Source organism: Rousettus aegyptiacus, unplaced genomic scaffold (genome assembly GCF_014176215.1).
Source record: "Rousettus aegyptiacus isolate mRouAeg1 unplaced genomic scaffold, mRouAeg1.p scaffold_m13_p_16, whole genome shotgun sequence".
Lineage (NCBI taxonomy): Eukaryota > Metazoa > Chordata > Mammalia > Chiroptera > Pteropodidae > Rousettus > Rousettus aegyptiacus.
The window spans coordinates 52,199,016-52,209,248 of NW_023416291.1; the positions used below are offsets into that span (position 1 = coordinate 52,199,016).

At 59.3% G+C, this 10,233-nt stretch overlaps 1 protein-coding gene across 4 annotated transcripts in view; it reads right to left on the reverse strand.

Annotated features, from left to right (window-relative positions):
• The window catches only part of KDM4B (lysine demethylase 4B), a 104,057-nt gene extending 93,824 nt beyond the window's left edge, over positions 1-10,233 (reverse strand). For 3 of the 4 annotated variants that reach the window (XM_036234070.1, XM_036234065.1, XM_036234071.1), the window contains exon 1: positions 10,103-10,233. The gene's annotated coding sequence lies outside the window, so the exon portion shown is untranslated. Of the gene's footprint in view, positions 1-1,174; positions 1,816-10,102 lie in introns of those variants that run through there. The other variant, XM_036234068.1, reaches the window with a different exon arrangement.

A 10,233-nucleotide genomic window follows, 5' to 3' on the forward strand; every position in this document is an offset into this window, starting at 1 on the left:
CCCCGCCATGACAACCACAGGTGTCCCCAGACGTCACCCAGTGTCTCCTGGGTGGAGAATCACTCCTGGGACGGAAGCCACCCCACTAAGGGACTTTCACTGTTAAAACTCAGCTCGTCTCACCCACGCTTGACGCAGAAACCTCCACCGTCACCTTGGGATAAGAACACAGACGCGGCAGAGCCGGCATCTGACCCGCGGCAGGCTGGGTGCACGGGCGCCAGCCTCTGGCTGCCGACCCCGCTCCGCCATGCCCACCGGGAGACCTCCCACCATCTGCGGCTCCGAGATGTTACTTCCAAAGCATTCTTGTGCACAAGTCTCTCCTGGGCTCTCCTATGGCCAAAACAACGTTTCAAGTTCCTCCGAATCCCTTCACGAAATCATCTCGAGTCCAGTTCAGAGTGCCCCACACAGCCAGCATCCAGGCCACAAACGCAGGGTCCACAGAAGCATCGGGCCACGGCCATGGCCATGGCCACCCGACTGGCAGGGGCTGGCCAGCGAGCCCAACGTCCCGGAGTGAGCAAGTGCCGAGTCTCGAGAGCAGGGCTTGCAGCATGCCCCCACTTCCCCGCAGCACCCCTCAAACACAGGCCCGCTGGGGGTCAGCCCCTGCCCTCCCCAAGGCCGCCCACTTTCTCTCCTCCGAGAACCAGCTTCATTCGCACCCATGAAGGCCTCGGGCCTCCCTGGCCCCCCAGAGGGCTGTCCCTCAGCTACGCCCACCGCGGTGGGCCTCGCCCTCCTCGCCCGCCCCTCCCATGGTGGTAGCTGGTTGGCGTCGAGCCTGCCTCACAATTCACGCTTCAGGCCAACAGACCCAGAAGCCCCGGCAGGCTGGGAAGGGGGCAGTCTCCACGAAGCACCGGGTGCCCCCATTTACAGCATCCCCATCACAGCGCTCAGCTTATCCAGGGACGGCAGTCCTCCTAAAGGACCAGCGTGTGGCGGCCCAGCAGTGAGTGTGAAACACACCAGAATGTCAGTGTAAGCTACACCAGGACGTCAGGTGAGAAACACACACAGGGTGTGGAAGACTCAGGACCAAGAAGAAAAAAAGGCATGTAAAAACCTCTCATTAACAATTTTTATACCGATTACATGCGGAAACAATATTTTGGATATTGGAGTTAATAAAATAGACTAATCAATTTCACTTGTTTCTTTTTACCTTTTCGCATACTAGAAAACTGAGACTTTGCATCACGCGTGGGGCTGGCCCCACGTCCTCCAGTGGCCGATGCCGCCTCAGACGCTGCTGCGCGGCTGCCCCCGTGTTCGCTGCTGAGCACTCTGCGGGTGCGGCTCTCCCCTTCAGGTCTTCGGGCACCTGGAGTTCGTGTCTGTGTATGGCGTGAGGTAGAGGCCCAACTCTGTCACCTGACACTCTAGTGTTCCCATGCATCCCCGTGGCATCTTCCTGGTGCCATGAGCAGCTCCCTGGCACTCGGAACACCCCAGGTCACCCGCATCCTCTGCCAGGGGGACAGCAAGTCACACGCACGCTTCCGCCCGAACGTCACTGTCCCCACGGGGCAGACACCAGCAAAGTAGATGGGCCAACTCGTCTGGTACGGTGACGGCACTGACGGGTGAGGCCAGCGCCGGGTCAGGCAGAAACCAGGACACCCCTTCTGACCCTGGCTTCCAGCAGGAAGGCCCCGGTCCTCTCCACCAGGACATATTGCACACGAGAAACAGACAAGCCAGAGTGACAGGTACAGGAGCCACGCTGACAGACGAACGACACACGGAGGCCCAGTGGCTGCACTGAGGTCCTGCGCGGACCCCAGGCATGGCTGGCCCAGGTGCAGCACACCTGGCCCACCTCGCCCAGCTCGGGCTGGAGGAGGAGGGCGGCGCAGCGCGGACTCGCCACCCAATGCCACAGTCCGCGCGTGCACGCAGAGGGAGCCGTGTGCTCCTGCAGGGGCGCCGCGCCCCCGCCCCCCGGGCTGGGCCTCCCGGACTCTGGCCTCCCTCTGCCCCCAAGATCTAGCTCTACGGCCTCTGCCCAGGGGGCCGGCTGGGTAAGCAGTCTGCACACCGCAGCCCTCCAAGTCTGGAACTCTGACACAGTTTTGGGAAAAGGAGGAGCAGAAAAAGGAGAAACTACCCAAATGTCCATCAACGGACAGTGGGTAAACACGATGTGTCCAACCAAACACGGGAACATCATTTGGCCATGTTATTGCTATGTTATTAATAATATTCGTCCCAATACTACTCAGTGGGAAAAACTGGACACCGAAGGCCACGCCGTGTGCGATTCCACTTATGTGACGTGTCCAGGACAGATACGTCCACGGAGAGCGCTGGTTCGTGGTTGCCAGGGGCTGGGAGGCGGGATGGGGGATGACAGTTTAACAGGAAGGGCTCCTTTTGGGGGTGACAAAGTGTGCTGGAATTAGTGGTGACGGTTGCACAACCCTGTAAGTGTTCCAAAAACCACTCAACTGTCCACCTTAAAAGTGTGTATTTAATGGTATGTATATCTCAATAAACAATATATTTCTTAAAAAGACAGGGTAGGAGTATTTTAAGAGGGGTTGGCCTAGAAAATCCGGGGTCTGGTCGGCATACCAGGGCGAATCGTTCAACAGCTGTCATGTCGCTCTCTCCGGGGACCTGAATGCCTCAGGCCCTGCCTCGCGGGCCAGACTCTAAGCTCCCTGAGGGCAGAGCCACCGGCAAGAGACAGCGGGCTGGCCCCAGCACCCCCGCCTCCTCCGGCTCTTCTCCACGCAGGTGTCCCAGGCCATGGCCCCCCAGTGTCCTCGCCAAGTGCCTCTCTTCCTCTGCACGCCAGTTCACCGGCACTCACGATGACAAGGCACAACTCAAACAGCGACTCCTCTGCTGACTTTCTGGCCACCACCTGAGCTGCCACCTGTCTCAGCTCTGCTGCTCCCCCGGCCAGGCTCCCTCCACGGCCCCATGACCCTGTGGGCAGGGCCGCCACGAGCACCTGGCCACACGCACACAGGCTCAACAACTGTCGCACCCAACCACACGACGACAGACGCCCTCAGCGGGCATGGGGCTCCGAGTCACGTCTCAATGGCTGTGTCACTGGGAAGCCACAACCCAGCCAGAGCCATCAACAGCAACCACTGGTCCCCAAGCCGAGACGCGCGTGCGAGAGGCCTGCCTCCGTGCTCAACTGTGTATCTTTGCCTCGGGGTTACATGACATGGCTCAGGAGTCTGCAGAGGCCAAGTGGGCACTGAGGTCTCCACGACCATCGGCCGGACCCTGCTGCAGCTCTGCCATCGGCGAACGTGCGCCGTCCTTCCGTCCGCGGGCCCGGTGGGGTGGCCGGGCGTGCAGGAGAGCCAGTGCCCGTCGGCCTGCAGGTCGGATCAGGGCGCTGCCTTCGGTGCAGGCAGGACGCGAGGGGGCGGCGGCCAGCGCCATCCCGCGGCTTCTGCCTCTGCAGCCCAGGAGGGCGGAGAAATGAGACACCTTCTTTTCCAAAAGAGTGTCAGAGAACCAGCGCTCTGTACCGGCTCTCTGCTCCTCCTTGGGGGGAAGGAGCTGCCTAAAGCAATAAATCTAGAGTTTAAATTCCAGGGGCTTTACTCGCATGCCAGCTAGAGACAGAGTGGTTCTCTCTCTCGAATCACGACCAAGATAATCAGATCCACGCAGCCACTGACCTAAGATAGGAAGCCCACTCTGCTCAGCACCAACCCTTCCTGACAGATGGGATTTTAAGGGGCAGAATGAGGGAACAGCAGGGATTAGAAGGGTCCAGCAGGAAAATGACAGAATCTCCCAGTCCAGCTGCCCGGCCAAGGTCCGCCAAGCACCCTGTGGAGCTGAGGCGAGCCATCCCCCTCGCTCACGCGGGGTGCCCAGCGAGCAGGTCACGGGCTGTCCGCGTAGAGACGAGGTGCTGGCCATACTGGGGTCCCGAGGCCTGGCTGCACCCCACTTAACGGGATGCCTGGCGCACCCCTGTCATCGGGCCATCACTGCGCCTGCTGGCAGCTTCGGGCTGGCTCTCGCTCAGCGGAGGCCTCCTGATCCATCCTCTTGCGTCTTGTGCACAAAGCACAATTCTGGATCCGCTGCCAGCTCATCGGACACGAATCGCTTCTCTCCACGGAGACTGCAGGCAGTGGCCACGAGCCCACGAAGGCAGTTCCAGCTCCGCCCCTACCTGCCCGGGTGCCGTGGTTTGGGTCCAGACGCAAACATAGAAGGGAAGTGGGTGCTAGGGACAATGCTGAGCACCCGCCCCTTCACGGCCAGCCCCACAGGCTTGTCTTAACTGCCATCGCTGGTGCAGGCCTGCGGGGCCGAATCCCACCTTGGTTACAGCTCTGTTCTGTGCCTGGAGACCCACTGAGGCACTGAGGCCCCGGGCAGCCGGCTTTCGGATTATTTTTCTTTGTCCACTGAACAAACACACTCAAGGCCTCCACCCTGGAGAGTCACAGCCCAAAAGGCACAGCCTGCCCGTGAGACAGAGACGGCTTCATGCAAACCTCATGAACCCCGTGGCATCACCAGAACCACTGGGGTGGGACGAGAAAAGACAGGAGGGAAGAGAGCAACAGAGAGTCAGAGAAAGATTCAGACAAGCCCGAAAAAAAAAAATAAAAGGACAGGCAACTTCACTAAGCCAAGGAGTTCTCCAGGTTGTTTATTTCAATCGGCTACAGAAGGCGTACCCGTAAATTACCGGTGTGCTTCCTCGACAGGTCAAAACGTCCTTGGGATGGTACCAAGACCTGCCGGGCTCAGAAATCACTCGTCAGCCAGTTCTTCGCTCCCTAAAGCCAAGGTGGAAGAGTAAAGCCAAGAAGGGCGGGCGAAACCGCCCCCGGGCACCCAACACACACGTCCCACAGCCATCTCATCAGCCACTTGCCCTACAAAGCTTAAATGTCACACACACGAAAGCCACCTCTTCACAGTGCTCCCGTGCACGCCACGGTTGAGAGACCGACTGACAGAGCCTCCCAGGACGTCACCCTTGGGACGGGGACACCAGCACGGGAATGCTTACAAAACTACGTGACTGGGGCATGTCTTCTTCCTTTCCAACCCTCGGCTTCTGCCGGGCCGAAGTGGGCCTCGGGCGGAGCACACGCCTCGCCAAACTCCAGACGGGGCAAGAAGCGAACAGGACGGCCCGATGCAGAATGAAGAAACCAGGCTTCGCAAACAGCAAAACATCCGCCCGTCTAGGTCAACTCTTTACTGTCTCCCTTATCACGAGGTTTTTTTGGGTGAATGGGGTCATAACACTTTGTCACATTCCCTGGACTTTTAACTCCCCTTGAAACCACCCGCAACCCATTTTTTAAGTACAGATAATAACTCTAAATGCTTTGACATCAAAAAGATGGAAATTCATCCAACAAACGAATTTTTACAGAACACATGCCAGGCACCAGGAAATGCCCAGGTGCTGGGGAGACACGCAGCAGCCAAGACAGATGCCATGTCTACAGTGAGGACCTCACACCCTGGCAACCTGCAGCCTCGGGTCAAACCTAGCCTGCTTTGGTATGGCCCATAAGCAAAGGATGGTTTTGAGGTTTCTAACAATCAGGTGGGAAAGAAATCGAAGGAAAATAGCTCATGACATGAAAAAAGTATATGAAAGTCACATTTCCGTGTCGGTAAAGTTATGGGGACACAGGTACACTCGTGTTTGCATACTTTTGTGCTTCAACGACAGAGCAGTCAGGACACAGGAAGTCTGGCCTTCGAAGGCAAAAATAGTTACTCTGACTCTTCAAAAAACCACCCTCGTGGATGAGGCAGACAACACATCCTGAAACAGATTAATATGCATTTCTGGTAGGACAGTGCGCAAAGAAAAAAGGCAGAATGGGAGAGAGGGCGGCCGGAAGGGGGTCCTGAGGCAGTGTGGTGAGGGCTGGCATCCCTGAGCCGGGACCGCGTGACAGGGAGCCGCGCGCGGGGCAGGGGCCCAAGGGACCAGCTCCTGGCGGCGGAAGCGGCACGCGCCAAGGCCCTGAGGCAGGGAAGCCCGGCCAAGGGCGCTGGGTGGACTGAGGCCCGCGGGCACGGCAGGGCGCGACGGCACAGCCAGAGGCGAGAGGGCACCGCGGAGGAGGACGCGGGCCACGGGACGCAGTCCGGAGTCTGTGCCGGAGTCGCGAGGGGGCCACGGGGGGGGGGGGGGGGGTGCTGCGCAGAGCGAGGCCTCTCAGGAGTTCTGACAGGCCCCGAGGGAGTGGGCGCACCAGCTGACAGAGTCAGGGCGACTCGCCTGAGCCGCCAGCACAGGCCGGGGCGGGGCGGGGGCGGCTCAAAAGCCCGTTCATCCCACAACGATAAAATCCATTCACTGATCCTCTTGGGCCGTAATTGAAGTGATACAAACTTTTAAAAAATCCATCTCGAATTCATTTCATTGTGTAAAAATGCCTGTCAGTCCCGTGGCTTCACGCGCATTATCGTTTAGGAAGAGGCGAAGGTTGAAGGAGGCATCTTAAAATCCAGAAAACAGGTCAACAAATTGACAGGAAAGGGCACAATGACAAGAAGGGCATGGAAACCTGGGCAGGGGACCTGCGGGGGCCATGAGCGAAGGGCAGCTGCGAAGACCCCGCGCCACGGTCAGGGTCTGGCAGCATGGGCTCAGGTGGCACGGGCGTCCTTAAGGTCCACGTCTGTAGGTGTGGGGGAGGGGAGGAGAGCGCTGCAGGCTGGGAAGGACCCATACCAGGCTGAGGGCTACAGGCTGGACAGTTTGCAAACACAAGTCCCTCCCTATTAAAGACAAGAAGCGGGGAAGGGGACAAAGGGAACCTGAACCTGAGGTACATGGGGACACAGTCAGCTATCAGACCGCTATGGGTTAAATGTTAAGTGAGAGAGACTCACCTGGGGGTGGCCATGCTCCCCAGGGGACACTGGGCAATGTCTGGGACAATGCGGTTATCACAACTGGGGGTAAGAGGGGTAAGAGGCGTGCTGATGACACTAGTGGGGCAAGGGCCACCTCACAGTGCCCAGGGTGGCCCTCCACAGAAAACCACCCAGCCCACGTGCGGACGGGGCTGAGGGGGAGACCTTGGCAGAACCTGACAGCACCCCAGCAGTGATGAGCTGGCTCGCTGTTCCCGGCTCCCTGGAACCCCACAAAGCACTCCAGAGCCTTTCATCCCCTTTGATCCTCACAGTGACGGGGCTGGATGCTCATTACACCCATTTTACAGAGGGGAAAGCAAAGCCCGGAGACATGAAGTGACCTGCCCCGGAGGAGGGACTGGAACACTCGGAGTCAGAGGCCTGTGAGGGGCATGGGGAGGGAGACAGAAGCAAAGTCTAGGCTCAGCTCCTGCCTCAAGTGTCCCCACCCTCAGCCAGGGTGCAAGCACCCAGGGGCACCCAGGGGCAGCACAGGTAGAGCCACAGTGCCAGGGTCAGGGCTTTGGAGCAGAGCCAGAAACCCAGAAACCCCAGCAAAGCCAGGTGTGCAGAGCCCGCGCGGTCCTACCTTCCGCCTGCAGTTCATCTGCTCCCCACCCCTGCACCCCACTTGGGAAGGTTAGTGACAGCCCCATTTTGTTCTTGAGCAAGTGACTGGCCCAAGGTCACATAGCTCTGAAACGACACTGCGGCTCTGGATCCAGATCTCGGGAAGAAAGCCAACCTGAAATGCTCATTTGCCTACGCCTCAGTCCTTCCTCAGTCCCTGTCACCCATGACCTAGTCCTTCCGCTTCTCTAAGCTGGCCCTGAGGGCACTGGGCTCCATACCACCATAGTAGCTATGACCGCATCTGGGACACCCCTTTCACCTTTTCCCCCACTAGACCCAAAGCTCCCTGAAGTCAGAGACTCCCCAGAACCTACCCCGACACTCAAATGCCCCCAGCGTGCATCCTCACAGGTGTCAGATGGAACCACAGAACAGATGGGCTCCCCGGGGCACGGGTTTCCCTGGGTGCCCCGGGGAGGCGGGTGGGGCATAAGAAACCAGCAGAGGAGGCGGAGAGATGTGGGATCAAGGACAGGGAGAGCGAGGCGAGGTGGGAGATGGAGGGACGAGGAGGGCCCTTGACCACCCCAGAGGGCTCCTGCAGACAGGTACAGACTGAGAGAGGGTCTTCTCTAGGAAACAGAGAAGTAGAACAAAGGCGGGGCGGGGTCCTGAACAACCCGTCAGCAATACTTTCAAGCTCCAACGTTTAATGGCTCCTTGGCAGCCCATTCTCTCCTTAGCTGCCCGCTCCAAAAAGGCAAGGATCAGAAATTCAAGAAACTCAATTGTTACTAAGATCTGTACAGTCTCAACTATACACTCGCGCGCACATGCACAAGGCACCCACACAGCAGCCGCGTGCAAACCACGGCACAACACCTGGGAGCATCCGGGCTGCCACACCTCCAACCACCCCTCTGCCGCCCCCACTCGGTGACCTCCCCCAGAGCACGGCGTTCTGACCATCACCGCGTCCCTTGCACTGGAAGCGCCAAGATCTGCCAAGCGCCCAATCAGAAGTACAGAAGGAGGGCCAGCGAGTTTCAGAAACCCTCGACTCATATAATCACAAGTTGACTCTGAGACATTCACTCTGTCCTTCTGGCTCCAAAAAACAAACTGCAGAGACCAGAGAGGCTGCTCAACTGCTGCTCCAAGGGTGGCAAGAAAAGGCTGACTGACCAGTGAGCTTGACAAACCCTCCCCCTGCCTCATAAGGAAGCTATTACTTGAGAATTAGGGAGAGTCATTAGCTTTGCACAGCAACGATAAAAGCCCATAGGAGTCATCTAATGAGCTCGTTTTAGGGGCTTTCTCCAGCTTGGGGACAGCCAGATAAATAGCTGTTGAGGCAGAGGGATGGGACAGGTATCCTCAGACCTTAAGACAGTGCCAGCACCCAGTGAGACCCAAAGGAGCTTGCTGAATAAATGTCACTGACAGAAACACGTGGAAAAGGACACAGTCTTTACATATTACAGGACCTTTGGGTGCCAGTGAACAGAACCCCCTTCTCACTAGTTTCATAACTCAGGAAACAGTTCCCCAGGAGCACCTGAATTATTAAAACAAAAGCATCTTCCCCCGATCAAACAGATGGGACACACCAGAGCGCAGTCTATGCCTCCCCCGCCCCCAGGGGGTAAAAAAAAAAAAAAAAAAAAAAAACCCTGTAAAACCATCCACCGTGCTCAGGTGGACGTGCACCTCAAACCCCTGGTGTCGCCGCACCCACGGGGCACAAACACAAGCCCTTGCACACCCCGGGGCAGGTCCCTTTCGGAAGAAATCTGTCCCCTCGCTCCCTCGGGAGTGGTTGGGGGACAGCCCAAGGGGGTCGCTGCAGGAGCGACTCCACGATTTATTGCTACAGAGAGGGGGGCTTCGAGGTGGCAATGGCGTTGAGGGGGAAGAACTGGGAGGACGCGTTTGGAAGCTATGATATGCATAGCAAGTGGACACATTTTTTAATTAAAAAAATCCAGACTGCGTGCTTACTTCGGGGGGGAGGGGGCGTTCAGGGAGATTAACTGAGGGGCAAGTTGGAAGCCCGATGGCACTGCGGGCTGACTCGGGGACGGGGTTGGGATGAAATGATGGGCATTTCGGAGGGCGTCCCGGGGAAGCGCCCCGGTAACCCCACAGGCGCCCAAAGGGTCGGAAACGCGGGCGGGTTCCACCCAGGGCCTGGGATCTCTCTATTATAATAATTATTTTTTTTAATCGTTAGGATTGCTGTGAATAAAAGACAAGAAGGGCCCAGCCAAGCAGGGCCGGCCGGCTCGGGCCACCCACGCTGTCATCTTTTGTGCAGGGCCGACGGGGACGCCCGGGCCCAGCCCCCGCGCGGCCCGGGCAGGGCGCCCCCGCCTCCCGCCCCCGGCCCCGCCATTGTCCGGCCGCGCCGCCCCCGCCCGAGGCCCGGCCGGCGCCCCAGGCCGGGCGGTTAACGCCCCCAACCGCCTCGCGGGCTGGGACAAAGCGCGGCGGCCGCGGCCCGAGCAGGCCGCGCCCGAGGCCTGGGCCTCGAGTCCCGGGCGCCCGCCCGCCCTCAGCCCCCGGCTTGGGCGCCGGGGAGGCGGCGGGGCCCGCGCTCGGACGCGGCGGCCGCGTACCGCGGGCTCACCTGAGGCGGCGCGCGCGGCCCAGTCCGGAGCAGCGGCGCGCGCTCCCCCGCCCTCGGCGTCGCACCCCCAAGCCCCGCTCGGGCCGGGCCCCGCTCGGTCGCTGGCGGCCGAGCCCTCCGCGAGCGCCCCG